Genomic DNA, 27,578 nt, shown 5'->3' with positions numbered 1-27,578 from the left:
AAAACGCTGATAAGGAGACGGGACAGGCAGGATGATAGGACATCTGTTAAGACATCAGGGAATGACTTCCATGGCACTAGAGGGAGTTGTAGAGGGCAAAAACTGTAGAGGAAGACAGAGGTTTGAATATATCCAGCAAATAATTGAAGACGTAGTTTGCAAGTGCTACTCTGAGATGAAGAGGTTGGCACAGGAGAGGAATTCGTGGCGGGCCCCATCCAACCAGTCAGAAGACTGATGAAAAAAAAAAGCATGACTACACTAGGTGAAATTAATTATCTGCCCTTCGTATAACAGAAAATTTCATACCATGTCATAGTACATTAAGAAGCAAACTGTAATCCCTGACACAGGACTCGTTAAAGCCTGTGCTATGGTAAGTGAGCGGGACTTACCTTATAAGAAAGGATTTTCTCATAGATATCGACCACGGGTACCTGAATGGTAGCAAATCAGACTTACATCCACCCTGTAATAACAATGATCCGTCAAGTAAGTTTGAAATGGATGGATGGATCAAAAGCAAACCAGAAGATGCTACCAATGTGACAATAATACGGTCGCCAGCCTAATTAGGCATTAACTGAGTGTCTTCCCTGTACCAGTTGGTATATGTCCATGCAAAACAACAAGTTGTAACACTGCATAATATGGTAGAATTTTAGAACCAGAAAATCTATTGAACTGATAGTTTCACGTTCTGTACTGATATGGAAAATCATGAATACATAACACTACACTATAATGTTAACTACAAAATTTTATACTGTCTATTAATCTGATTAAAATCGGGCAAGGTTACCCTAGAAGTTGTACTTTCATACCTCACACAAAATGTCAATTTTGATAAAGATAAAGCAGTGATAAATTTTGACTTTTATATTGACTTTAACTTTTGCTGGTCAAACCAATTAAGAACACTTCAGAATTCAAATGAATGGGCGGGGGGGGGGGGGGGGCGAAACTGTTATATTCGCTGTATTTTAAAAAATTATTACTGAATTTATTATTCATTCAAGATTTCCAGTATATAAGTTACTACTCTTTTCGTCTTATTTACTGCTCATTTAAATGCTTTGAAATCTGTCTCGAAATAATAAACTTCATTACTATATCAATACTAAAGTTATCTTTCGACTCGTTAGAACTTCGCTATTCATTTACTGGTTCATTTACGAAACATTTCTTTAAACACCATTCTAATATAGCTAGATCTGCAAATAATAATTATTAACACAATTTTTAATTTTCATTTCGGGACACTCTGATTGCACAACGTTTGGAAAGGACCCTGTCTAGGTTAGTTGAGAGGATAATTAAATGATGGAAAAGTTCTGGTAAAATTTAGGTTATTATTACACCAAACAAACACAGTTCAATCCCTGATCCATACGAATACAGTACTAAAAGTTTCAACGTGCTAGTGTCGATGCGGCGGTTGGCGGGCGGCAAGATGGCGAGGCACAGAGCACACATACAACCGCAGCTATGACTCTTGACGTATCGGCACTTTAATTCTTCTTAGCGTCGCAATACTTTCCCATTTAGTGCGTACTGAATTTTGCCATGCTGTGTGGGCGTTGGAACGGCATACCCGAGGCTTAGTGAAGCTATGTCTTCCAGGAGAGCCTCCTCACTCCAGAAGGTGTTGCTCAAACCAGTGCCAAACTCCAACTACTACTACTGAGACCGTTGTGCCGTGCAGTGCCCGCGCGCATTTTCCCGCACTCGCCTGCCATCCATCTTTTACCTCTCCCTGACAGACCGGGTATTCACCCGAGGTTTTGCATTCTACATATCCTAACACATTGCCTACGTATGGACCAGACGCACAGTTACAATTTTAAACAGCTTACAACAGTTTCAACATTTGTTACATTTCAATTCTTTTACAATTTGACATAAACATGAATATTCACATTGAATCTTATTTACAGTTTTCGTAACACAATGGCATGAAAGAAAAAGAAATGAAATCAGAACATCAATTACACAAGTTTACCGTAATATCAGATGAAAATAATTACTTATATGTACAATAGTACAGAGTCGTTGTTGTTACAAAACACGTTAATTAGACACACCACTGAATCTAAACAACCCAGAACACCACAGAAATAACACAAGAAAAGAAGATTTTGCTATTAACTCATTGTATCACAATATGTACGGGCGCAGTACGAACAGTGTAGTGTTAAACTAGATCTGTACCTTCCAATTTCATAGCTGTTGCAATAATTTTGAACATGAAAGAACTATCGAAATTTTGGTTTCGTTGTCGGATTTCATTCAGCAGAAATTGAAATATAAATTAACACGGTTCTCTTTATTGGCACAGCCACACAAAACGGATTTAATGTGCAATACTTTTATGCATACAGAAGATTGCGACTTTAGTCCTGACTCGTTAATACTTTGGTGATACACGTTCTAATATTGCTGTGGTTGTGTAACAGCAATAACGCTTTAAAAATGTAAGCAGTTCATAAAATTACGAGTTCACAGTTCTTCTATAAATAGACATTTTCTTTATAACTTGAAAGTTTTAAAATTTGAAAAATTGATTATACTCTCTCTCGTTTTCAAAATTCTGAGCAAAACTAATTTAGATCTCTGACAGATGTTTTCATTATTGCCTTTTACTGTTTTGTCCATATTTTGTCACTTATATTCAAGTTTTGGGGTAGGGAGAATGAACTTGTTCCAGCCAGTATTAAATAACCTAATCACTGTACATACATTGTATTTTGGCTATTGGCACAAATACTGATTCATTCATTTACTAAACTAAATAACTCTCTGCCAGGGGGCCGTGAGATGAGGGGCTGAGTAGAATGCTGTGGCTTACGTAGTCCATCAAGACTCTCTGGTTTATGACAACCCTTCACATCCGTAAATTCTACAGCGTATCCTGGAGACTAGCATATCTACTTCTTACGCCTTTGACACAATACTACTTGAACCAAGTCTTTCCCTGTCCGAGTGTGTGTTAAATACACTGCCTGGAGAAAAGAATGAAGTATCCAAAAAGGGAGGAGGGAACGAAGTGAAACTTCACAGATTGAGAGAATGTGATGTTATGATAGGACCTGAATATCGAGCAGGCACTTCGTAGACACACGTTCCATGTGTGGACGAGCTTTGTCCTGTTGAGAAATGGCACCATCGTACTACTACAGGAGAAATAATACATGGAAACGCAGTATGTCCTTGCTGTACCATTGAGCTGTCAGAGTTCGCTCGATCCCTGCTGGCCATGACTCGAAGGTTCCCCACACAATGACGCCAGGAGTTAAACCACTGTGCCTTTCCAAAACATTGGAAGAATGGGACAGAGCCGGTCCACTATCGATGTTCAAAGATACCGAATCCGCGTCAGTAGGCAGCGCCTGCCCCGGCGTCGCGCTAGGCGGCAGTGGAGTCGAGCTATGAGGCTTTAAAGCACTATAGGTGGATCAGCTCACAATTTTGTCACCTCCAGCGAATGGAAGAGCTAATAAGTCTGGTGGGAGAGTGGGGGAGCTGTTCGCATGTGGAACTGTAGCTGCGGGGTTGACGCAATGTTACCGAGGCCGAACGTTCAGTGGCAGCATTTGTAATAGGTGTTCACAGGCTGGGTCGGCCTTAGGCATGAGCAAATGGTGCAATCACACAGGACCCTACGCGGAACACTGGAAGGTAATTTTACAACTGTCAGCCGTAATTTTGTTATTGCAGATAAATGGAAAACTAAAGTAAGGTGTTTCTGAAACTACTTTTAATATAATGTAATTCAATTATATACCCATTGTGACACGACTATGGCCACTGGAGTACGTCTCAGAAAATTATGCCTGCATCGGTGCCGAGGGAACCAGAGGCTAAGGTACTGAAGCGCTGTAGTAAAAAATGGTTCAAATGGCTCTGAGCACTATGGGTCTTAACTTCTGAGGTCATCAGTCCCCTAGAACTATTTAAACCTAACCAACCTAAGGACATCACACATATCCATGCCTGAGGCAGGATTCGAACCTGCGACCGTAGCGAAGCGCTATAGTATATCTGCTGTCAGCACGTGACTATTGATCGCGCGTAAATTAAGAGGTACGCGCCCTTTCGGCTCACTATTAAGGCTACACAATCTAGTATTACTTTCTTCCGTCAGCAGGTGTCCTCCACAGAGTGATTTATTCATTCCCGTCAGTTTAAAGGTACGGTGTTTTTCCAGTTCACGCCGTTTCACATGTTGTGTGCGCACTCTGTGTGAAGAGAAAGTGTTTTTGTCTCTCATCGCGTGAAAGGGACAGATTTAGAAGATACGATTTAGGTGCTCAAAAGATCAAGCAAAAGCTACGACATGAACAGTTTCTGAAGTCACAAAAAGGCGCTTTCGAAAAATTTCTTCGGACAGTAACTTCATACAGTGAGACTAAAGTGTGCTTGAAGGACGATGGCTTTAAAAGTAGCCTCTCATCATGTGGTGTTTTACATACAAGTGAACATAAAGCGCTAGATTGCGAAACTCCTGCTATCTCACATTCAGATAGGCCTAGTAGTAACAGTTGTGAAGTAATCACCAATTCGGACCCCGGCACTTGGCCTAAAACGCTAATATACCCCATTATAAACGAAATTATACAGAAAGGCCCTACTAAAATTGGTAATTTTGAGTATTTTTTACATAAGAACAGAAGAAAATTTTGAACTTATTTTTACGTAAGTACTTTACCAAATATAGAAAAAAGGGATCGTTAATGGCTCGTGTATTCGAAATCTATCGACAATATTTTTTGTTTTTGTTTTAAATTTTTTAGATCTCCTTCAAAAAAGCTATCAAGTGATGGACTCTGTGATTGGGCTCATTTAGGAAATCGGTTTCAAGAGCATGAGCAATCATTTAACCACATAAATTGTACAAAAAAATGGATAGATGTAAGATATGTTTGAAACAAAAAAATGGTATTGATCAAATTGACCTTGAAGTACTGGAAAAAGAGAAGGAACATTGGCGTCAGATTCAAAAAAGAATTATATTCACCATCAGGTACCTAGCTCAACATCATATCGCCTTAAGGGGTAACAGCGACCAGCTCTATCAAGAAAATACTGCTAATTTTCTTGGTTTGATCGAAATGATATCAGAATTGAACCCTGTTTTGGAGGAACATTTAAGGCGGATAAAAACTCAAGAAATTCATGACCGTTATCTTGCGAAAAACACTGAAAATGAACTCATAAATTTGCTTGCCAACAAAGTAAAAAACAACATTGTTAATTTTATGGAAGAGAGTAAATATTTTTCTGTCATACTTGATTATATTCCTGATACAAGCCACAATGAACAAATGACATTGATGGTTAGGTTTGTAAATTTATCAGAAGAAGCAGTGACTGTTGAAGAACAGTTCGTGGAATATCTGAACGTCACTTCAACAATAGCAGAAAGTTTGACTGAAATCCTTTTGTAGAAACTAGATCAACTAGAACTCGATATTCATGGTTGTACAGGCGAAATATATGAAAATGGCGCAAATATGAAAGGTTATCAAAGTGATGTTCAAGCGACAATCCCACAGTGCAACCCAAGAGCATTTTATATGCCCTGTGCGAGCCACAACCTAATCCTGTATTATCAGAGGCGGCAAAATCTACAGCAAAAGCACACACATTTTTTGGTGTAGTTCAAAGAATATGCATTGTTTTCAGTGCATCCATTCAGAGATGGGAAATCTTATTGAACAGGGTGCCAACTTTAACAATGAAGAAGCTTCAGATACTCGATGGGAAAGCAGGGTGGAGAGTGTCAAAGCTATAAGTTACTAGACAAGAGAAGTCAGACATGCTCTTCTTGAGGTGAGCAACAGCACTGTTGAATCGAAAACAAAGAGCGAAGCACACTCGCTTGCGGTGAACGAACTAGAAAGCTTTGAGTTTATCGTAGGTGTTGTCATATGGTATGACCTTCGTTTTGCCATTAACGCACCAAGTAAGAAACTACAAGCAAGAAAACATGGACGTGAAAGTAGCATCTAAATCCCTCAAAAGTTTAGTGAAGTTTATTGAGAATTTCCGTGAAAAAGGTTTTGTTAATGTGCAGATAACAGTGAAAGAGATAGCTGAAAGTTTACAGATTGAACCAAAATTTGAAGAAAAGAGTACTGCCAAGAAGGTGTAGCAACATAATTATGACGGTGACAACATGGTTTGCAGAGCTCAGCCTTCAGAGAAGAAACACAAAATATATTTTTTCTCCTATCGTTGACACAGTATTAAAATGGTTGAAAAAAAAAGGGTTGACCAACTGGCTAAGTGTTCCGAAATTTCAGCTTTTTGTTTTCTCCAGAAAGTTTAAAATATGAGGTTCATTCAAATGAAACCTGGTCAATGCGTCTACCCTTGCCTTACACGTGAGGTGGCACCACATAACTGCGGGTATGGTGGCACCATATATTGGTAGAGAGATTGACGCGTGCGTACCGTTTGATGTTGCATAGCGCCACTGTGGCTTCACGCCGAAGAGAAGGTGGTTACACAAGTTATCGTCCACTATCGACCGAACATGCAGGTGAGTAAGCAGGAACAACGAGGAGTGATTCGATTTTTGGCGGCGGAGGGAGTTAGAGGCCGTGAAATATATCGACGGATGAAGGCTGTGTACTGTGAATACAATCTGAGTCGTTAAAGTGTTGTGGAATGGCGCAAACGATTCCTTGAGGGGCGCGAGTCACTGGAAGACGATGCTCGTCCTAGACAGGCTCATCGTGTCATCAAACCAGAAGTGGTTGCAGAAGTGGATGCTTTAGTCTTGGCCAACCGCAGAATCACCATGGACGAGATCCATCGGTTACTGGGAATCAGCGTGCTCACCGCCCACGACGAAGTGTGTGACTGGGTCCAGGCCTGGATCTGACAGCAGCCTACTAGCTTCTTGAAGGATGCAATCGACCGTCTAGTGTCGCAGTGGGATAGATGTGCCAACAGTTTTGGCGACTATTTTTGAGTATGTGTACTGTGTATAACTACATTTTTGAGTTAATAAAATCGTTACCGTTACTTTACACTAGTGACCGGGGTTCATTTGTTCATTTGAATGGCCCTGATACATACAGGACAAAGAACTGAAAGTGCTATGCAGAAACCTTGGGAAAGAGCTAAGTGTAAACGTAAATGGTGAATGTTCGAATGACATTGCTGCATCAGACCTTTTGACAGAAATGAAAGACTTCAGAGAAATGGTGCCCGAGGATGTGAAAACTCCTATGTTAATATTGAAATACCGCGTGATCAAAAAATCGGTATAAATTTGAAAACTTAATAAACCACAGAATAATGTAGATAGAGAGGTAAAAATTGAGACACGTGCTTGGAATGACATGGGGTTTTATTAGAACCGAAAAAAACAAAGTATTGCTAGACGCGTGAAAGATCTCTTGCGCGCGTCTTTTGGTGATGATCGTGTGCTCAGTCACCACTTTCGTCATGCTTGGCCTCCCAGGTCCCTAGACCTCAGTCCGTGCGATTATTGGCTTTGACGTTACCTGAAGTCGCAAGTGTATCGTGATGGACCGACATCTCTAGGGATGCTGAAAGACAACACCCGACGCCAATGCCTCACCATAACTCCGGACATGCTTTACAGTGCTGTTCACAACATTATTCCTCGACTACAGCAATTGTTGAGGAATGATGGTGGACATATTGAGCATTTCCTGTAAAGAACATCATCTTTGCTTTGTCTTACTTTGTAATGCTAATTATTGCTATTCTGATCAGATGAAGCGCCATCTGTCGGACATTTTTTGAACGTTTTTTTTTTTTGTTCTAATAAAACCCCATGTCATTCCAAGCATGTGTGTCAACTTGTACCTCTCTATCTACATTATTCCGTGATTTATTCAGTTTTCAAATTTATACTGACTTTTTGATCACCCGGTACTTGAATGACGTTGGAAAGACATTTCCCAACACTTACATTGCCTTCAGAATTTTGCTAACCGTGCCAGAGACTGTCGCCTCCGCTGAAAGGGGCTTTTCACGTTTAAAGCTTCTCAAGAGTTATTTCAGAAGCAGCACGTCGCAAGAACGCCGTTCTTCTCTTGCCGTGCTGTCAGTGGAACGCGGCTTGGTTTCAGAATTGTATTTTGAGGATATTATTGATGAATTTGCTCGCCAAAAAGCAAGAAACAGATGTTATGTGTAAAGTGTGTGTAGCAGAACACCCTTAGCGTTTACAGCCCACAACTCAATTAATTTCTTGTAAATGTAGAGTACAGTCAAGTGATAAAAACATTTAAGTGTATATCCTGAACAACACTTGTGAACCTTATTTCATTTTGAATTTCATTAAATTGAAAGGATTTCCATAGCTAAGATAGTTCTTATTATTAACATTTTAATAATTACCTTACCTATTAAAATTCCATCTCCAGTTAATTATATTACTATCATAACAGCAGGTCTACTGTAGTAACTCTCTTTCGATATATTAGTAGTACGTCAATGACGAAGCTTTGAATTCGTTTGAACGTGAGGAAGGTGTATAACCTCTGTTGGAGGAGGGGAGGGGGAGATGCGGGTGAGCGTCAGCCGGAAGTTTTGCACATGGGCCCACGTTCGGTGGGTCACTTGGAAGTGAGGTGGACCTCGAGTTACGTTTGGAGTCTAAACTGAGCGTTGGCACGAAAGTATTATGCTTTCTCGGCCAGCTAGCTCATCGTGGTATTACGATTTGTGCATACGATGTTGAATGTGCAATTTGTTTTATCTAAAGGTTGGCAGGCACAATAAGCATGGCTTGTATCATTTTATAATTTGGTTGGATTTCGCCATAGTGCTTGTGGATGGCCATCGCAGCGAAAGAAGGGATAACGCAAACGAATAAACTATGAGGGTACAGTTTGATAGACATTCATTTGTCAACATTTGGTATTTATGTTCGCCTCTGATTAATCTTGTTTAATAGCTGACGGTGTCTGAGAGCATTGTCTTCAAGTCTATATTGTAAGTGGTACACAGTATGGTTAGACGGTTTCCGATCTCTCAGTATTTTGTTCTGGTTGAGTGCCGTTATGTTTTGCGTACCTATGTTGATGTTTATTGGTGCAGTGTTTTTAAAATTATGTGTCAGCAGGCACTTTTACTCTTGCTAAATACCGAGCGAGGAGGCGCAGTGGTTAGTACACTGGACTCGCATTCGCGAGGACGACGCTTCAAATCCGCCACCGGTCATCCCTATTTAAATCACTCGGGGCAAATGCCGTGACGGTTCCTTTGAAAGAGTACGATCTGTTTCCCTTCCCAATCCTTCCCTAATCCGAGATTGTACTCCGTCTCTAGTGACCTCGATGTAGATGGTACGTTAAATTCAATCTTCGTCCCTTCTTTCTTTTCTTTCGAAATGTTTTTTAAATTGTTTTAAAAGCAAATAAATTTTTAATAGCCCTGTTCCTGCTTCAGATTAGTGATCCGTTTTCGTTAGAAAGAGAGACTTTGGCTAACCTGTGATTCACTTAATGCAAGGTGCTCTTGAAATTATATTGTAAGAGAGATGTTTTAATCTTTTAATGCTTGATATTTTGTTTAAGTATTGGAAAAAATCTTGTTTAGGAAGCCCTGATTTAAGATTTGTTTTAGCATCGTTACTTGGTTTTCAGATCGCATTACCCAAGAAAGTGTTCTCCCTCCTTTTCATACTGTAAAGAGTTCAGTTGCTTATTTCCTTTTAAGATATGTGTTGTAATTGTTTCTTATGTGTGTTTCATAGATCACTGAAGAGTGTGATCCCCTCTGTATTATAATTAATCCGTCTGAAAAGAGAACATTTAGGAAGACTGGACATGGCAGTTGTTTTTGAAGTTGTTATAAGTTGTTGTACTCCACAAGGAATTGTAATCTAATTTGATGTTTAAGCTGTATATGTTTTTAATGAATTATTGTTGTTTTTCAAATTTTTCAACTGGCTGTTTTCTAGAGATATTTGATAAAATAAAATTATTTTATAAAAATTGCGTATTTTTATTTCTCAGCATGTGCACTTGTACCTTCCACTACCGAACTGAGTGTTCTATTTCGTGATAATGTTGAGATAACTCAGGGACCTCTGCCCGGGTCGCCAATGCACTCGCCAACTAGATGATCCGCGGTAATGGTCCGCAGCTCGTGGTCTACTGGCTAGCGTTGCTGCCTCTGGATCAGAGTCGCGGGTTCGATTCCCGGCCGGGTTGTGGATTTTCTCTGCCCGGGGGCTGGGTGTTTGTGTTGTCCTCATCATTTCATCATCATTCGTGACAGTGTCTAGACTGGTTCGTGTAAAAATTGGGACTTTTTGCGGGCGCTGATGACCGCGCAGTTGAGCGCCCCGCAAACCAAACATCATCTTCATCATCATCCTCATCCACGGTAGTGCAGAACTGCGATTCATTGCTGAACACAGCGTCATCAGAGACCACACATGCCAGTCACGCCATTCTAAACACAGGCGTTTGTGTTCTGATGTTAATGACAGCCTAAGGATAGGCTTTAGGAGTCGTTTAACTACTGAAAATGCTTTATTCTCTTTTCCCTGTGAGGTACTGGATGGGTTAAACAAAAGGTTTCGAACGCTAGGCATATTTTTTAATTTAACTAAAGCGTTTGATTGTGTTGATCACGAAATATTGCTCCAGAAGTTGGACCATTACGGAATACGGGGAATAGCTCACAATTGGTTCACCTCTTACTTTAGCACCAGAAAACAAAAGGTCATTATTCACAATGTTGAGAATGGCTGTGATGTGGGGTCTTAATCGTGCACGGATCAGTGTTGGGGCCACTCCTGTTCCTTATTTATATAAATGATATGCCCTTTAGTATTACGGGTAACTCTAAAATATTTCTGTTTGCTGATGACACTAGCTTGATAGTAAAGCGTGTTGTGTGCAACATTGGCTCGGTTTCGAATAGTGCAGACTTAAGTTCATGGCTTGTAGAAAATAAACTAACGCTAAATCACAGTAAGACTTAGTTTTTACAGTTTCTAACACACAATTCAACAAGACCTGATGTTTTAAATTCACAGAATGGGCACATGATTAGTGAAACTGAACAGTTCAAATTTCTAGGTGTTCAGATAGATAGTAAACTGTCGTGGAAAGCCCATGTTCAGGATCTTGTTCAAAGACTTAATGCTCCCATTTTTATTATTCGAACGGTATCTGGAGTGAGTGATCGTTCGACACAAAAATTAGTCTACTTTGCTTATTTTCATTAGCTTATGTCGTATGGTATTATGTTTTGGGTAACTCTTCCCATTCTAAAAGGATATTTTTGGCTCAGAAACTGGCGGTCCGGGCAATTAGTGGTGTAAGTTCACAAACTTCTTGTCGACCCCTGTTCACTAGTGTCGGTATTCTGACATTGGTCTCTCAATATATATATTCCTTGCTGTCATTTCTTATTAACAATATTAACTTATTCCCAAGAATGAGTAGCTTCCACTTCAGTTAATACTCGCCAGAAATCAAACTTGCATTTGAATCGGACTTCTTGTGCAGAAAGGTGTGCAGTATACTGCTGCATCCATTTTCAATAAGGTACCACTTGAATTCAAAAATCTTTGCAGTGATCCACGCGCTTTCAAATCGAGACTGAACAGTTTCCTCATGGATCACACCTTTTATTCTATCGGAGATTTCTTTGAAAAATTAAGCTGATTCCTGTTGTATTGTTGATTGCGTTTATTTAAACTTATGGATAGATTTTTTTCAGGTTCATAAACATTTTATTTTGATCTGTTATTACTTTTATGTTGCAATTTCATGTACTGACACGTTTCATGACCTTGGAGATTTGCTCCTCGATTTGGTCCTACGGAACTTGACGTGTAAATAAAAATAAATAAAGGATGAAGTCCCTAGTCCGGCAGCTGCAAATCTGTGACCAATGGTGCAGACGACAGAATGTTGCAGGGAGTCCATTTCTTGTTTTAAGATGGGAGGCGCAGATGTGAAGGGGTTATGATGTGTCTGGCGCACCATACAAAGATCCTTCCTTGCGTTGGTCACATGCGGTCGGCTGGAACCTTCGCTATGGGTATGCCTGCCCTGAGGTTCCCATGCAGTCCAACATAATTTTTTTTATATAGGCTGGAGCCTCTCCACGCCCATACCGGCATGATGGCCAACACAAAAGGTCCACTAAGTGAGGTCTCGCAGGGTATGGGTAATGTGATGTCAGCGTACGTCTAGTTATGATTACCCATTAACACGTCCTCATCTGTAGATAGATTGGGTCGAAAGTCGAACCAAGGTTAGCAGTTTGAAGGGCAGAGGGGAAAAAAGTGCCACGGCAACAGCCAAGGGAAAAAAAACCGTGTGCAATAGTTGAGTCGGGCTGTAAGAGCAGTAACGAATTTCTTTCTGCCTGCGACAGGTCATGCAAGGGCAGGTTGTGTTAGTAGTGGGTATAATTCAGGCGTTGTGACGCGTCGTTACTCGGCGGCTGCAGCTGGGTACCGGCGTTGGCTTCTTGACCAACATCGGATTACCTGTAACAGTTGGGCTCATCACCAGTTAGTGTCCGATAGGTCATGTATCGGATTCACAATGTAGGGTAGCCTTGGCGGCTTGTTTGCGCATTAGTGTGCGAGCTTGTCGGCTTCCCTGCTGTAGTCTGTTACTCGGCTGTGATTTTTTTTTTTTTTTTTTTTTGAGTCGTCAGTCTTCTGACTGTTTTGATGCAGCCCGCCACGAATTTCTCTTCTGTGACAACCTCTTCATCTCAGAGTAGCACTTGCAACCTACGTTCTCAATTACTTGCTGGATGTATTCCAATCTCTGTCTTCCTCTACAGTTTTTGCCCTCTACAGCTCTCTCTAGTACCATGGATGTCATTCCCTGATGTCTTAAGAGGTGTCTTATCATCATATCCCTCCTCCTTGTCAGTGTTTTCAACATATTCCTTTCCTCTCCGATTCTGTGAAGAACCTCCTCATTCCTTACCTCAACAGCCCACCTAATTTTCAACATTCGTCTGTAGCACCCCATTTCAAATGCTTCTATTTTCTTCTGTTCCGGCTTTCCAACAGTCCATGTTTCACATCCATCAATGCGTGCTCCAAACGTACATTCTCAGAAATTCCTTCCTCAAAACAAGGCCGATGTTTGGTTCGAGAAGAATTCTCTTGGCCAAGCATGCCCATTTTGCTAGTACTAGTCTGCTTTTGATGCTCTCCTTACTCCGTCCGTCACTGGTTATTTTGCTGTCTAGGAAATAGAATTCCTTAACTTCATCTACTTCGTGACCATCAACCCTGATATTAAATTCCTCACTCTTCTCATTTCTTCTACTTTTAATTACTTTCGACTTTCTTCGATTTACTCTTAATCCACGTACTGTATTCATTAGACTGGTCATTCCATTCAACAGATCCTGTAATTCTTCTTCACTTTCACTCAGGCTAGCAATGTCATCATCGACTCGTATCATTGATATCCTTTAACCTTGAATTTCAATTCCACTCCTAAACCTTTCTTTTATTTCCATCATTGCTTCTTCGATATACAGTTTGAACAATAGGGGCGAAAACTACATTGCTGTCTTACACCCTTTTTAATTGGAGCACCTCGTTCTTGGTCGTCCACTCGTATTATTCCCTCTTGGCCCTTGCACATTATTGTATATTACCCGTCTTTCCCTATGCCATAACCCAATTTTTCTCAGAATATCTTGCACCATTTTACACTGTTGAACGCTTTCTCCAGGTCGACAAATGCTATGAACGTGTCTTGATTTTTCTTCAGTCTTGCTTCCATTATCAACCGCAACATCAGGATTGCTTCTTTGATCCCTTTATCTTTCCTAAATCAGAACTGATCGTCATCTAACACACTCTTGCTTCCATTATCAACCGCAACATCAGAATTGCTTCTCTGATCCCTTTATCTTTCCTAAATCAGAACTGATCGTCATCTAACACACTCTCAATTTTCTTTTCCATTTTCTGTACATTATTCTTGTAAGCAACTTGGATGCATGAGCTGTTAAGCTGACTGTGCGATAATTCTTGCACTTGTCAGCTCTTGCAGTCTTTGGAATCGTGTGGATGATATTTTTCCGTAAGTCAGATGGTATGTCGCCAGACTCATACATTCTATACACCAACACGACCGGTCGTTTCGTTGACACTTCACCCAATGAGTTTAGGAGTTTCTGATGGAATGTTATCTATCCCATTCCACGCCCCTACTCGTAGAACATTATATCTTTGTCGGTTATTCAATCTTTTCTCATGGTCACTTCCGCCGTGGTCCGCCCCGATAGCTGAGTGGTCGCTCAGGGACTGGGTGTCGTGTTGTCTTCATCATACCGGCACGGTAGCTCAGGGTGTTCGGTCAGAGGCTGCGTGCTCTCTGTAATAAAAAAAAACTGAGTCAAGGATTCAACGATCAACTTAAACGGATGTCTTGTGACGTCCGCCCAGACCAAATGCAACGAACTATAACTGAAAAAAGTGGTCAGCTTGACGGATTGCCGTTCTACGGGTCCGGGTTCGATTCTGGGCTGCGTCGGAGATTTTTCTCCGCTCAGGGACTGGGTGTTGTGTTGTCTTCATTATCATTTTATCCCCATCCGGCGCGCATGTCGCCCAATGTGGCGTCGAATGTAATAAGACCTGCCCCGCAAGGGGCCTCCCGGCCAATGACGCCAAACGCTCAGTTCCATTTACCTCCCCCTTGGCAGTCCCCTCCCAGATATCCGATTGGAGGACTATTCCGGAATCTTTTGCCAATGGAGAAACCATCATGACACTTTTTCAATCACAGGTCACATGTCCTGTGGATACACGTTATGTGACTTTAATGCAGTGGTTTCCGTTGCCTTCTGCATCCTCATGCCGTTGATCATTGCTGATTCTTCCGCCTTTAGAGGCAGTTTCCCACCCCAAGGACAAGAGAGTACCCAGATTCTCTATTCGCTCTTCCGCCCTCTTTGACAAGGCCGTTGGCAGAATGAGGATGACTTCTTATGCCGGAAGTCTTCGGCCACCATTGCTGAATATTAATCAAAATTTAAGCGGTTGTGGCTTTAGAGCCACGGACCGAAGACGTTTTGATTACTAATCAAAGACACTACCCTAGACATGGGTGTCCATTCGACTGTGATAGCATCTTCCATATCCAGTCAGCATTGCTGTTGTGCAGAGGCTTGCCGATGTTGTCACTTGCGAGTGTATATCAGCTCGCCAGAGGTGGTGATGCCCTATCTGGCAATGTCTTTGGCCGCTTATGCTTCCACCTAGGGTTGTGATCATAGTTTCCTAGAGTAAAGATGAAACGATTGTTCGAATGTCTCGAGTTCCTATGTAGTCGTGTCGCTAATTTTTTGAATTCTTCCATGAGAACTTCAATGTGGCATTCACTGCGAAGATCCACGGTGCAAGTGTAGTGTGGAGCGCTGCTAATGATGCGTAGCAGTTTATTCTGTATGATCTATATAGGCTGCGCAGGCGTGTGGGAGCTGCATATCCCTAGACGGGAGTTGCGTACGTCATCAGAGGTCTAATCAGTGTCATGTGTATGGACCTCGACACCCTTCTATTTAGTGTGCTTTCCCTGCTGAGCCTTGCGTAGAGTTGTTTGAGCCTCACGTGCGCTCTGTTGGCAACGTATTCCATGTGGTCCTCCCATAGAAGTTTCCAATCCAGTCAGACGCTGAGATATTTGACTTTCTCTCAGAAACGTACTGAGTGTGCATAAGGTGTTATCTGTTTAGAGCGTTGATGTTTGCGCAGTAGCTTCAAATATGGCTCGGAGCACTATGGGACTTAACATCTATGGTCATCAGTCCCCTAGAACTTAGAACTACTTAAAACTAACTAACCTAAGGACATCACACAACACCCAGTCATCACGAGGCAGAGAAAATCCCTGACCCCGCCGGGAATCGAACCCGGGAACCCGGGCGCGGGAAGCGAGAACGCTACCGCACGACCACGAGCTGCGGACGCAGTAGCTTACTTCTGGGTGTGAACGGAACTGCTTCGGACTTGTCGACGTTTATTTTAATGTGTCATATTTCCAATCAAGGCTCAGGCCTGTAATCGTGAATTTATGTTCGACAGTTTTCAATCGTGTGCAGCGATGGCTGTGTCATCCGCGTAGATGGCTAATGCCATGTTTTGTGTTCCTGGAAGATCATTAATGTAGAGGTTGAACATGATGTGTCCCAGAATGCTTCCCTGAGGTATTCCAGCTTAGACACAATTTTGTGTCGATTGTTTGCCCTGCACGTCATTGTTGAAACATTTCTTCGTGAGATATGAGTTTATGATACGTACGAGTCGGTCGAGGAAACCAGCATCGCTTAATGCGCCCAACATCAGGTCAACGTCGCATTCAGATGGCCCACAATCTAGATACAGTAGATACAGCACGATTTGTCCAGCTGGCCAAATGGAAACCCACAATGATGCCCCTTTAAAGTCCTGTCATGGGCTGATAACGCTGTCTCAGACTAGTACACAGCGTCTCCTTATCCTTCACAGTGATCTCTCAACATCTGATACTGTTCATGTCTAGTATTATCGTACCAGGCCTGGTAACGATGCTAAACACTAACACATTCCAGTGGCCATGCTACCTGTTACAGAGGATTTCAACACTTGTCATTTATATTATCACTGATTGTGTGAACGTATACGAAGTTACATTGACGTCTGGTCACGTCTTCCCGATGCTTCACTTTTTTCATGGTATGTACTTGATAGCTCCTATTCGATTGTGTCTGTGATGGCTTGGCGCCTCCCACTATTCACTTTGATGCCTTTGTATCTCCCTGCCACAAAGAGATTTAATACTCTTCCCGTCTCTCCCACAAAATCTGTCACAGAACTAACTGACAAAAAAAAAAAGAGAAGTTCTCAGAAGATATGATTGGATGCCAATGCAGTCTTGCACGTATACAGCATCGTTGAATATGTCAAAGGTTAGAGTTGCAATTTTCTGTAACAATTACAACCACACAGCCACACGAATGCATTAACGTTGTTTGGTGCTGTTAGCACGCCTGGTAGTATATACAAAGGGCTTGAAAAGCTTCAGATGTTGAATGATTACTGTGAAGGACATTCAGATGCGCCATAGTTATTGAGACAGCGTTATTAGCACCTGGCAGAGTTTGAAAGGGGCCTCATTTTGGGCCTCCATTTAGCCGCTGCTCGAATTACCCAGTACCCATATGTGTGGAGCATTTGGATATGACAGTCGTCTGATGTTGTCCTATACGGCAACGTGAGGGCAGGAATACTCATCGTGAAGGTTTCAGTAGACCATGTCTGTCCATCACAAAGGGAGATGGCCAAATTGTGCACCGAACACATCACAACCGCTTCACATCTGCACCTGCCATCAGAGAACACATAATGGACTGACTGCAACATTCTGTGTCTTCCTGTGGCATTGGTCAGAGACCAGCAGCAGCTGAATTAGGGAATTACGACCTTCTAATGCTTAGGCTACCATCAATACAATGACACAAGTAGCTATATTTGGAGTCGGGCTGGGACTGGGAAGTGCAGACTGCTGATGAGTGGCGTCGTTTTGTGTTCAGCGACGAATAGCATACCTGCACTACCCTAGATGGCCGTTGTTTGCGAGCGTGGCTGTGATTCGGAGAAAGTTTCCGTTCTTCCAATGCTGAGAGATACAGCAGTATTAGTTCTGGCATCATAGTGTGGGATGCCATCGGCTATGACTTCAGGTCGCGGCTGGTCTGAAGGACTCTGACGGCACCATGGTACATCGCAGTCTTCCTGCATCCTCATGTTTTTCTCCTCATGTGACACTACTATAGTGCCATTGTTCAACAGGATGACGCTAATCTACACGTTGCACGTGTCTCTATGAATTGTCTGCATGGTGTTGAAGCGAGCAAGATGCCCAGGTTATCCGCAATGGAATTTATGTGGGACCGTCAGCTCGGGATTCAACTTCATCTCACAGCAAGTACCCCCTACATGATAAACGAGCTGTGGATTCAAAAATGGTTCAAATGGCTCTGAGCACTATGGGACTCAACTGCTGAGGTCATTAGTCCCCTAGAACTTAGAACTAGTTAAACCTAATTAACCTAAGGACATCACAAACATCCATGCCCGAGGCAGGATTCGAACCTGCGACCGTAGCGGTCTTGCGGTTCCAGACTGCAGCGCCTTTAACCGCACGGCCACTTCGGCCGGCCCGAGTTGTGGGCCAGCTCAGGAGAGGATGCAACGACTTTGTGACCCTTTCCAAATCGAATCAGAGCATGCATCCAGGCGAGGCAAGGTGCAATAATGGTTCAAATGGCTCTGAGCACTATGCGACTTAACTGCTGAGGTCATCAGTCGCCTAGAACTTGTTGTTGTTGTTGTGGTCTTCAGTCCTGAGACTGGTTTGATGCAGCTCTCCATGCTACTCTATCCTGTGCAAGCTTCTTCATCTCCCAGTACCTAATGCAACCTACATCCTTCTGAATCTGCTTAGTGTATTCATCTCTTGGTCTCCCCCTACGATTTTTACCCTCCACGCTGCCCTCCAATACTAAATTGGTGATCCCTTGATGCCTCAGAACATGTCCTATCAACCGATCCCTTCTTCTGGTCAAGTTGTGCCACAAACTTCTCTTCTCCCCAATCCTATTCAATACTTCCTCATTAGTTATGTGAGCTACCCATATAATCTTCAGCATTCTTCTGTAGCACCACATTTCGAAAGCTTCTATTTTCTTCTTGTCCAAACTATTTACCTTCCAGGTTTCACTTCCATACATGGCTACACTCCATACAAATACTTTCAGAAATGACTTCCTGACACTTAGAACTTAGAACTAATTAAACCTAACTAACCTACGGGAATCACACACATCCATGCCCGAGGCAGGATTCGAACCTGCGACCGTAGCGGTCACGCGGTTCCAAACTGAAGCGCTAGAACCGCAAGGCCACACCGGCCGGCTGCAAGGTGCAATACCAAACTAATAAGAGGGAATATTCTGCCAAGTCCTTTGTAAACTTGACTCGACTTTTTATTCTCTGAAATAATATCACATCTCCTCACACACGAAGTTTCATTTCATTTCCTCCTTCCCTCGTGGATGCTTTGATTTTTTGGTCAGGCAAGTTATTAATTACGTGTAGTAAGCTACAACGATACAGCTACAACCAAATAATAGGTTCCACATAGACTGTAAAGGGCATTGAAACCAATGAAGTAGTTCAAGTTAATGTTGCAATTCTTTCTTCCTGTTTCACGTCGTTAATGAAACCTTTGCAAATTCTATTCATTTAAGGTTTATCGAACATTCAAAATGATGTATTCATACATACTTCTACAAATAATTACGGACAGCACACTGGGAACTGTAAACATCTCATAGCTGGTATGTTGGAACGATGTCACTGCTGGGACAATGGAACGACTCGTTGGTTGCACTTGGTTGCACCCTCCAAGGCGTACCTATTAATACATCACAGCTGCCGCATGGAAAGGCAGAGGTGAAACGCTCCAAAGCAACGAACACGTTGCAGGTCCGCAGGTAAAGCCCTGACTGAGCGGACATGTTAATGACTCATGGTTGAAGCATGGAACGGCTGCAGTGGAATGTTCAGAAGGAACAGTATTAGCTGTATTGTAACGTTTTCTAGAGAGTGCTGTTTAGGAACAGCCAACGTGAATCAGAGTTTGTTGCAGGCACAATAATAACACTCTGGCTGAATCTAGTTAGATGCATGTAATAGCTTGCAGTACTGAACTCTGTGGCTGTCTATTACAGTGTCAAGACATGAATGGTTCTGATTTCTTTAAAATAACTGAAATTTTAATAGTAAGAAACTGAATAATTTTCTCTCTGCTATCCAAAAAAGAGCCAAATAATGAAAACTCTCCTCTCTGTACGAATGAATCGACGCTATGAAAACTTCCATAGTGTTCAGCGGAGAACGAATTATTCGTTTAATAAGCACTCTGTAATAATATTACTTAACATTGAGCATCGTCCATTCTTTCTTTGTGTGTCTCCAGTAGCCTATGTGGACGGAAGTTACAAACACTGCGTGTTCTGTGAATGTGGTATGCAGTATTTGAATCGCAGGGAAGTGGGATGGTGTAGGAGACACATCTGGATGATTTTTCTCACGAATGAATCAATGACATGTTAGAAACCAATCAGAGAAAATCGGCGCGGTGTAATAAAAAAAAATGGCTCTGAGCACTATGGGACTCAACATCTTAGGTCATAAGTCCCCTAGAACTTAGAACTACTTAAACCTAACTAACCTAAGGACATCACACACACCCACGCCCGAGGCAGGATTCGAACCTGCGACCGTAGCAGTCCCGCGGTTCCGGACTGCAGCGCCAGAACCGCTAGACCACCGCGGCCGGCCGCGGTGTAATCACGACGTAGAACACAGTAGCCTTTCATGTTGGTTGACAAGCTTCCTGTACACAGATAAATTTCGGCTACAGCAGAGGCATGTTCCATCAATTGCTACAATCCTGAACAGGAATAATTATCTTTCCTCAAATCCCCAAACGCTTCCAACCAGCTCAGAACTTGCCCTCAGTAGAGATCTGAGAGAAATTGAGTGGTATTCTCTTGTCAATGTTGTTGTTGCTATGGCCTTTAGTCCGAAGACTAGTTTCACGCAGCTCTCCACTCTACTTCGTCCAATGCATGTCTCTTGATACCCACAATAATTACTGCAACCAAAAGCCATTTGAACCTGTTTGCTGTATTCATTTTTCAGTCTCCAATTTAGCTCAGACTGTGATACTCGACAGCTCCTCGTTGTCCATGCCGCTATTGCAGTCAAATATTGTGAAAGTGACTCATAAGATTTCCTGTGTATACTATGCCGCTTGAGGAACGTGGTGTATTATCCAGTTGTGGCATGTGTGCCTTCTCCTTGGTGAACACACTGCGCTCTCTTGGCAATGTAAGACATAAGGACAGCTACACACATACACAGATGCCTGCCACGCGGGTAGCCGCGCGATCTAAGGCGCCTTGGCCGGCCGGTGTGGCCGTGCGGTTCTAAGCGCTTCAGTTCGGAACCGCGTGTCCGCTACGGTCGCAGGTTCTTATCCTGCCTCGGGCATGGATGTGTGTGATGTCCTTAGGTTAGTTAGGTTTAAGCAGTTCTAAGTTCTAGGGGACTGATGACCTCAGAAGTTAAGTCTCATAGTGCTCAGAGCCATTTGAACCATTTAAGGCGCCTTGTCACGGTTCGAGCGGCTCCCCCCCCCCCCCCCCCCCCCCGTCGGAGGTTCGAGTCCTCCCTCGGGCATGGGTGTGTGTGCTGTCCTTAGCGTAAGTTAGTTTAAGTTAGATTAAGTAGTATGTGAGATTAGGGAACAATGACCTTAGCAGTTTGGTCCCATAAGACCTTACCACCAATTTCCTCGTACTTAAATCAGAACAAACTGCAGTCATAACACCACCACTATTGTTAACCTCCAGAAAACGTTTGTCTAACAATGGGAGGCATTACTGTAAGATATGCTCGACGGTGTGATCCACAGTAAGGAGAGCTGGACTGCTGTTTAAATGGTATCACATCTCGTATTTGAGGCTGTGTATACCATTGGCGCAGGGACAGCGCAACAGTAAACGCCACCCACGGCTCGTGACCGATATTCCAGTGTGCCCTGCGTCTGTGTCACGGTTCCACGCTTCAAAATATTGTGTGGGCATCTTTTAATGGCCACATTACCGCCGTACCACTTGATGTTTTGTAATATGAGGGAAGATAAGGATTTGACAACGCCATTAGAAATGGACCACAAGTCCAAATTAGTAAAGAACTGGGAAGGAAATCGGTCGTGTACTTCTCGGAGAAAGCATCCTAACATTAGCCTGGAGGTCCTTGGGGAAATCATTAACCACCAAGAACAGTGATGCTAATTAATGACACAAAACCTTAACATTTCAGAGAAGGAGTTAATGTTTATAATCCTCGAAATACTTATTTTAAATTCTATATGGGATATGTGGTTTATTATCGTTCAGTTAAAGGTTTGTTTATAGCCAAAATGTATCATTTCGTATATGTAGCTCTTGTGTATGATCCACGTTGTTAGCTTTGTTACCAATGTGAATATGGAATATGCAAGTAAGCTATTCTAGAATAATTACAAAATTTCGTCTGTTTAAGTATGTCTGGATCAAAAAGAAATTAGTATCTCTGTATAATTTGTGTCTTTCTGAAGGCAGTGTTTTTTTTTTTTTTTTTTTTTTTTTTTACATATAATGCAAGCCAGAATCAAACATGATAGTGCACTTTTGACTCACATATCAATTGCTAGACCTGAGTCAAATTCAAGAATGGGGCCTTATACTAATCTTTGTACTGTTTTCAATAGATGGCTGTATCCACAATGGGCATATGCCTTTCAGTTGTAATAAGTTAAAACACATAGGTTATTAAACATTAATTTCTATTTTAATCACATTGTCATGGAGTTCGTAAGTGACACATCATACAAATGTAAGTAGCATTAATAACATTTTTTTCTTGTACATGGTAAATACGTAAACATTCAAATTTTGCAGTTACATTTCTTATTTTTACAGCTTCTTTCTTTCTCTCAGATTTAATGGGTTTTGTTGAACATCACTGTTAAATATCAGGCTTATGTATTACAGGGATAATTTCTACTAAATCTATTTGTAAGATAGCCATCAGAATTTACTACTTAAATATTATTCATAATTAGGAACGATGACTGTGGGTACATTGGATCTCCAGTACCATGTATCACTTTGTATGTACAAATTTGGAAACTGAAATTAGAGGAAAAAATAATTTTGTTTACTAAAGAACAGAAAGGTTGAGCTGCATAAGGACAGTTATTTGTTATCTTACAGCACTGCATTTACAAAACAATAGTTTGACGTAACAGTGGCAATAATATATGTACGTACATTTTCATCCACTTTGGAATGTAAGGAAAGCATTCATGTAATCGCTTTGAAATGCAATCATGTGACATCACAATCCGAAATGGATGTAGCTACACCTCCTTATCATTTGAAGAGCACATGTTACAAGGGCAATGGACTTTCAAATTAAATATTACCAGACCTAAATTGTCACTATATTGACACTACTGAAATAAATTATAGGTTAGACGACAACCACTGTTTGATCTTTGTACAACAGGTTAAATTCATCATAATATATAAAAGCTGGTTGCAAAACGTACACATGAGCACTGCTGTAGATCTAACTTGCAGTCAAAAGTTACCACTAACAAAGTAAACAATATTATTCCCATATCAAAAACCAGTCTGATAACACAGTAGTTCATACACCATAGTGATCTCTCACTTGGGTATTAACTTTAACTTACAGTACAAAACGTCTGCCATCCACTGCTATTGCACTGTGGATAATTCATGACACTTCTACCCTCCATACATCTTTATGTTACAGCAAACTTGTAAAATATTGTTCACTATATTACAGCAAAATTGTAACAAACTATCAATGTTACCATGACACTTCAACAAACTGCCCTCTATGTTACATCAAAACTATAACAAATTCCTCATTTGCCCTCTCTGTATCCATCTCCTCTTCATCCTCTCTCTTCCATCTTCTCCTTCGCCCACTCACTGTCCATCTGCTCCTACTCTTTTCTGTTTAAATCACCTCCACTTCCCCCTCTCTCACCATCTCCTTCAACCTCTTTTCTTTTCCATCTCCTCCTTTCCGCTCTCTCGAGGTATCTCCTCCTCTCTCTCTCTCTTTCCAGCTCTTCTTCACAACTTTCACTGTCCATCTTCTCCTCTCCCTCTCCCTGTCCATCTCCTCCAGCTTCACTCCTTATGTATTTGCTCCTTACCCCCTCTCTGTCCATCTCTTGCTCTCCTTTTCTCAGTCCATCATCACCCCTACGTCCGTCTACCACTACTCCTCTTCTGACCATATCTTCTTTCTTCTCTCTGTGTCCATCTCCTCTTCCTTCCTCTCTCTGACCATGTCCTCCAACCATCTCTGACTTCGTTTTTCCTCCCCTCTGTCCTTATCATCCTTCCTCCACTGTCCATCTCCTAATTCCCACTCTCTCTGTTCATCTCATCCATTCTCTTATCTCTATTCATTTCTTCTTCCTCCCTCTCTGTCCATCTTCTTCTTTCTCTTTGTCCATCTCCTGCCCCTCTCTCTATCCGTGTCCTCCTGCCCCCTCTCTCTGCCCCTCTCCTCCTCTCCCTTATCTCTGTCCAACTCCCCTTTCTCTGTATATATACTACTCCCCCCTCTGTCTGTCTCATCCTCACCAATCTCCTTGTCCATCTTCTCTTCCTCCTTCTATATTCTCATCTCATATTCCCCCCTCTCTCTGACCATCTCCTTTTATTACATTGAGGGCAATTTGTAACAATACCACTGTAATATGGAGACAATTTTTTACAATTATGCTGCAACATGAGCAGTTTGTTACGTTCTTACTGTAACATGGAGGACAATTAGTTACAATTTCACTGTAACGTGGAGGGAAATTTGTCACAATTTTACTGTAACATCATGATTTGTGGAGGGTTGAAGTGTCATGTAGTCTTCGCTCTGCAGTAGCAGAGGATGACACACGTTTTACATTGCAGCATAAAGCCAATATGCAAGCAGAGAGTCACTATGATGAATGACTCACTATCATATCATTCTACTTTTTGACATGGGAGTAACATAGTTTACTTTGCTATTTCATGGTGCACTTTAGATAATAAGTTAGATCTGCAGTAATGCTCATGTGTGTGTTTTACAATCAATTTTTACATATTTTAATGAATTTAGTGCGTGGTACAAATACTGAAGTAAGCTGCTCTACTAACCTATATTTTTTTCAGTAGGGCCAATATGCAAGCTGTGTGTATTTTAATAAGTAGTACGACTATTTTAATGTGAAAATATCTAACTTGAAAGAACCATTGTACTTGCAAAGTGTGTCTTTCCAATAACACAATTTTTTATGCTGCAAAGTTCGAATTTTTTTGGATCCGTAATTATACTTTCATGTAACCTGCATGTGTTTTGATAAATAACTTTACTTTTGAGATATCGATGCTGTCTTCGTCTTCAGTGATGTTTCAGCTCTTTCGCCACTTTGATCATGTTTTGCGTGTAAACAAAGCAGATGTTCTTCTTATGTTCTTATGTACTGCAGATTAAATGATACATTGAAATAAAAATCTTCTTCTTAAAATGGATTGTGTGAGAATGTGGTGTTGTTAGTTGCTGACTACAGCTCTAGGGAACTATCAAAGTGGATGCAGTCTTAATTTTGTACTTAACCCCTATTAACCCTAGTTTTACTGCAATATTAAGTCTTGAGTACATTTTTATAGTGATGCCTTGCCTTTTTTAGCCATACATTGGTGATGAAACACTCCTGAAAAATGTTAGATGGTGACTAGGGACCAGATTTGAAAGTTTTAACCTTATAGACACTAAAAAGAACTACACTGAACTTAAAAGCTTAAATAAGACTTTCACGGAGAAAGGAGGGCTAAAGAGGACTTCTGCAGAAAAATACGGTTTTTAAGCAGATTTTTTTAAATTAGTACCAAAGAAAATTAGTAATGTGAATCTGCACATTCCAAGAAAATACGTAATGAATTTATACATAAAACTGAATTGAAGAATGTGTATGACATAATGTCACTTGTCTTTGTAACTCTACATCGTGTCAGCACTCTCTCCTGCTTCTGTGACACCTAAGTATTCTTGTTTTAGAAGTTTAGAAGGCATAAGAAATTTAGCTCGCATTGAAATCAACATTGTGCATGACGCATTGTCGCTGCATTGTCGTTTAGGAAATATATCCACATGCTGCTGCGTTGGGACAAACCCAGCCAGACTTTGTTTAAATGCTATCTGACAATAGAGAGATATGTTAAAGGAACAAATCGATCGTACGTGAGTCTATTTATGTTTGTAATTACGAAGGAAAATTGTGTGGTGTGTTGAGTCGCATTGAGTAAAGGACTGTAAGTGTAATTTTGACACGATTACACGGAAATCTTCAATAATTGATCTTTTCCGGCTGTGAATTGGGGAAGGCTACAACTTCACAACTGACAGCTGAGTAATTTTTTGCCAAGCCTGTCAAAAGCAAGTAAGTGAACACGGGCTATTTTTATTGTTCTTTTTATCTACCAGTCTTCTTGCTAGTCTCCTTTCCTCAGATTTTCAAATCGAAATTTAAAATTAGTTTACTAGTATGCATATACAGTTTAATTGAAGTTGATGTTTCCACGATCACATTCTTATGTTTTAGTTTCTGATACCTTCTTACTGTTTGTTCGTTTTAATTTTAGGTTTCTTTCAACACAGAAATTTCACAGCTCACATTCCGAGCACCACTAGGAAAAAGAACAGATAACAGATTCATCTGTTAATGTCCTCTATGACAAGTAGCACAGTGGACAACTATCATATAGGCTTGTGCGAAGCTTTAGTGTCGGCTAATGTGGCATGGAACATACTACAGAACTCTAATTTTAAGGGCTTTCTGCAGAGTATCAGCTGCTGCGGTCTACTAGATGTGTCGGAATTGATCAAAAAATTTTTAAAAGGTATATAAGAAGGCTATTGCTGATATGAAAGTAGGCACTGATGGCCACTATATTTGGCTTTCATTCGATGAGGCCACTTGTAGTTGTGACAGACTTATAGCTAATTTTGTGGTGGAGAAATTAGATTTCTTGTAAAGAAATGGAGAAGAGGAATCACAGTACTGTAGCTTGCACTGTCAGGGATGCCGCACACATTCTATGGACAGGCAAGACTGGGATAAGAAACTTTTGCTGTTATTGACAGACTGTGCTGCCTGCATGTTAAAAACGGAAGCAGCACTGAAAGAATTGTATCTCACTATGATCCATTGCACATACCTTGCCCATGGCATACCCACCTAGCCTAGGAAGTCAGAAATAATTTTCCTGAAGTTAACAGGATCAGACCCTCTGGTAAGAAAGTATTTCTGAAAGCACCTACCTACATTCAGTCCTTTAAGGAGTTAGCTCCAAACATTACCCTCTCGCCTGAACCAATACTTATACGTTGGTGCACCTGTTTATTCGCAGTTTTATGCGAATATTACACTGAACACTACCAAAGTCAAAGTGGTAGTAAACACATACAGATCTAGTGAAAAAGAACCAAGAGAGCCCTTAAGAATAACAAGAATGGAGCATATTTGCATTTTAAGAGTTCACTTACGGCATCTACCTGTTACAATTCAACTCTTAGAGTTGGCATCTCGACCACCGACAGATACTGGAAACGTGATCTTTTTTTCTGGGGAATCCCGGATAGGAAGATATGAAGAAAGTGCCTGCCATTATTCAGGGAGAGAAGTTCGAAGGTGGATAGTATTGGGGCCACGAGCAACTGCATCGATGAAATATGCACCACTGACCCCTTGTGCTGTATAGAGATCCTTCTTAGCATACCAAAATGTATTGAGAGACAAAAGAAAAGTTTTCGATTTACAAAATTTAGAAATGAGGTTAATTCCACCAAAATGTAAAATAAAATGTCTTGTTAGTTGTAGCGTTTGGCCAGTCAGTACTGGGGT

The sequence above is a fragment of the Schistocerca cancellata genome, chromosome 5, assembly GCF_023864275.1.
Source record: "Schistocerca cancellata isolate TAMUIC-IGC-003103 chromosome 5, iqSchCanc2.1, whole genome shotgun sequence".
NCBI classification, from domain to species: domain Eukaryota; kingdom Metazoa; phylum Arthropoda; class Insecta; order Orthoptera; family Acrididae; genus Schistocerca; species Schistocerca cancellata.
This window is presented reverse-complemented; position numbering follows the sequence as displayed.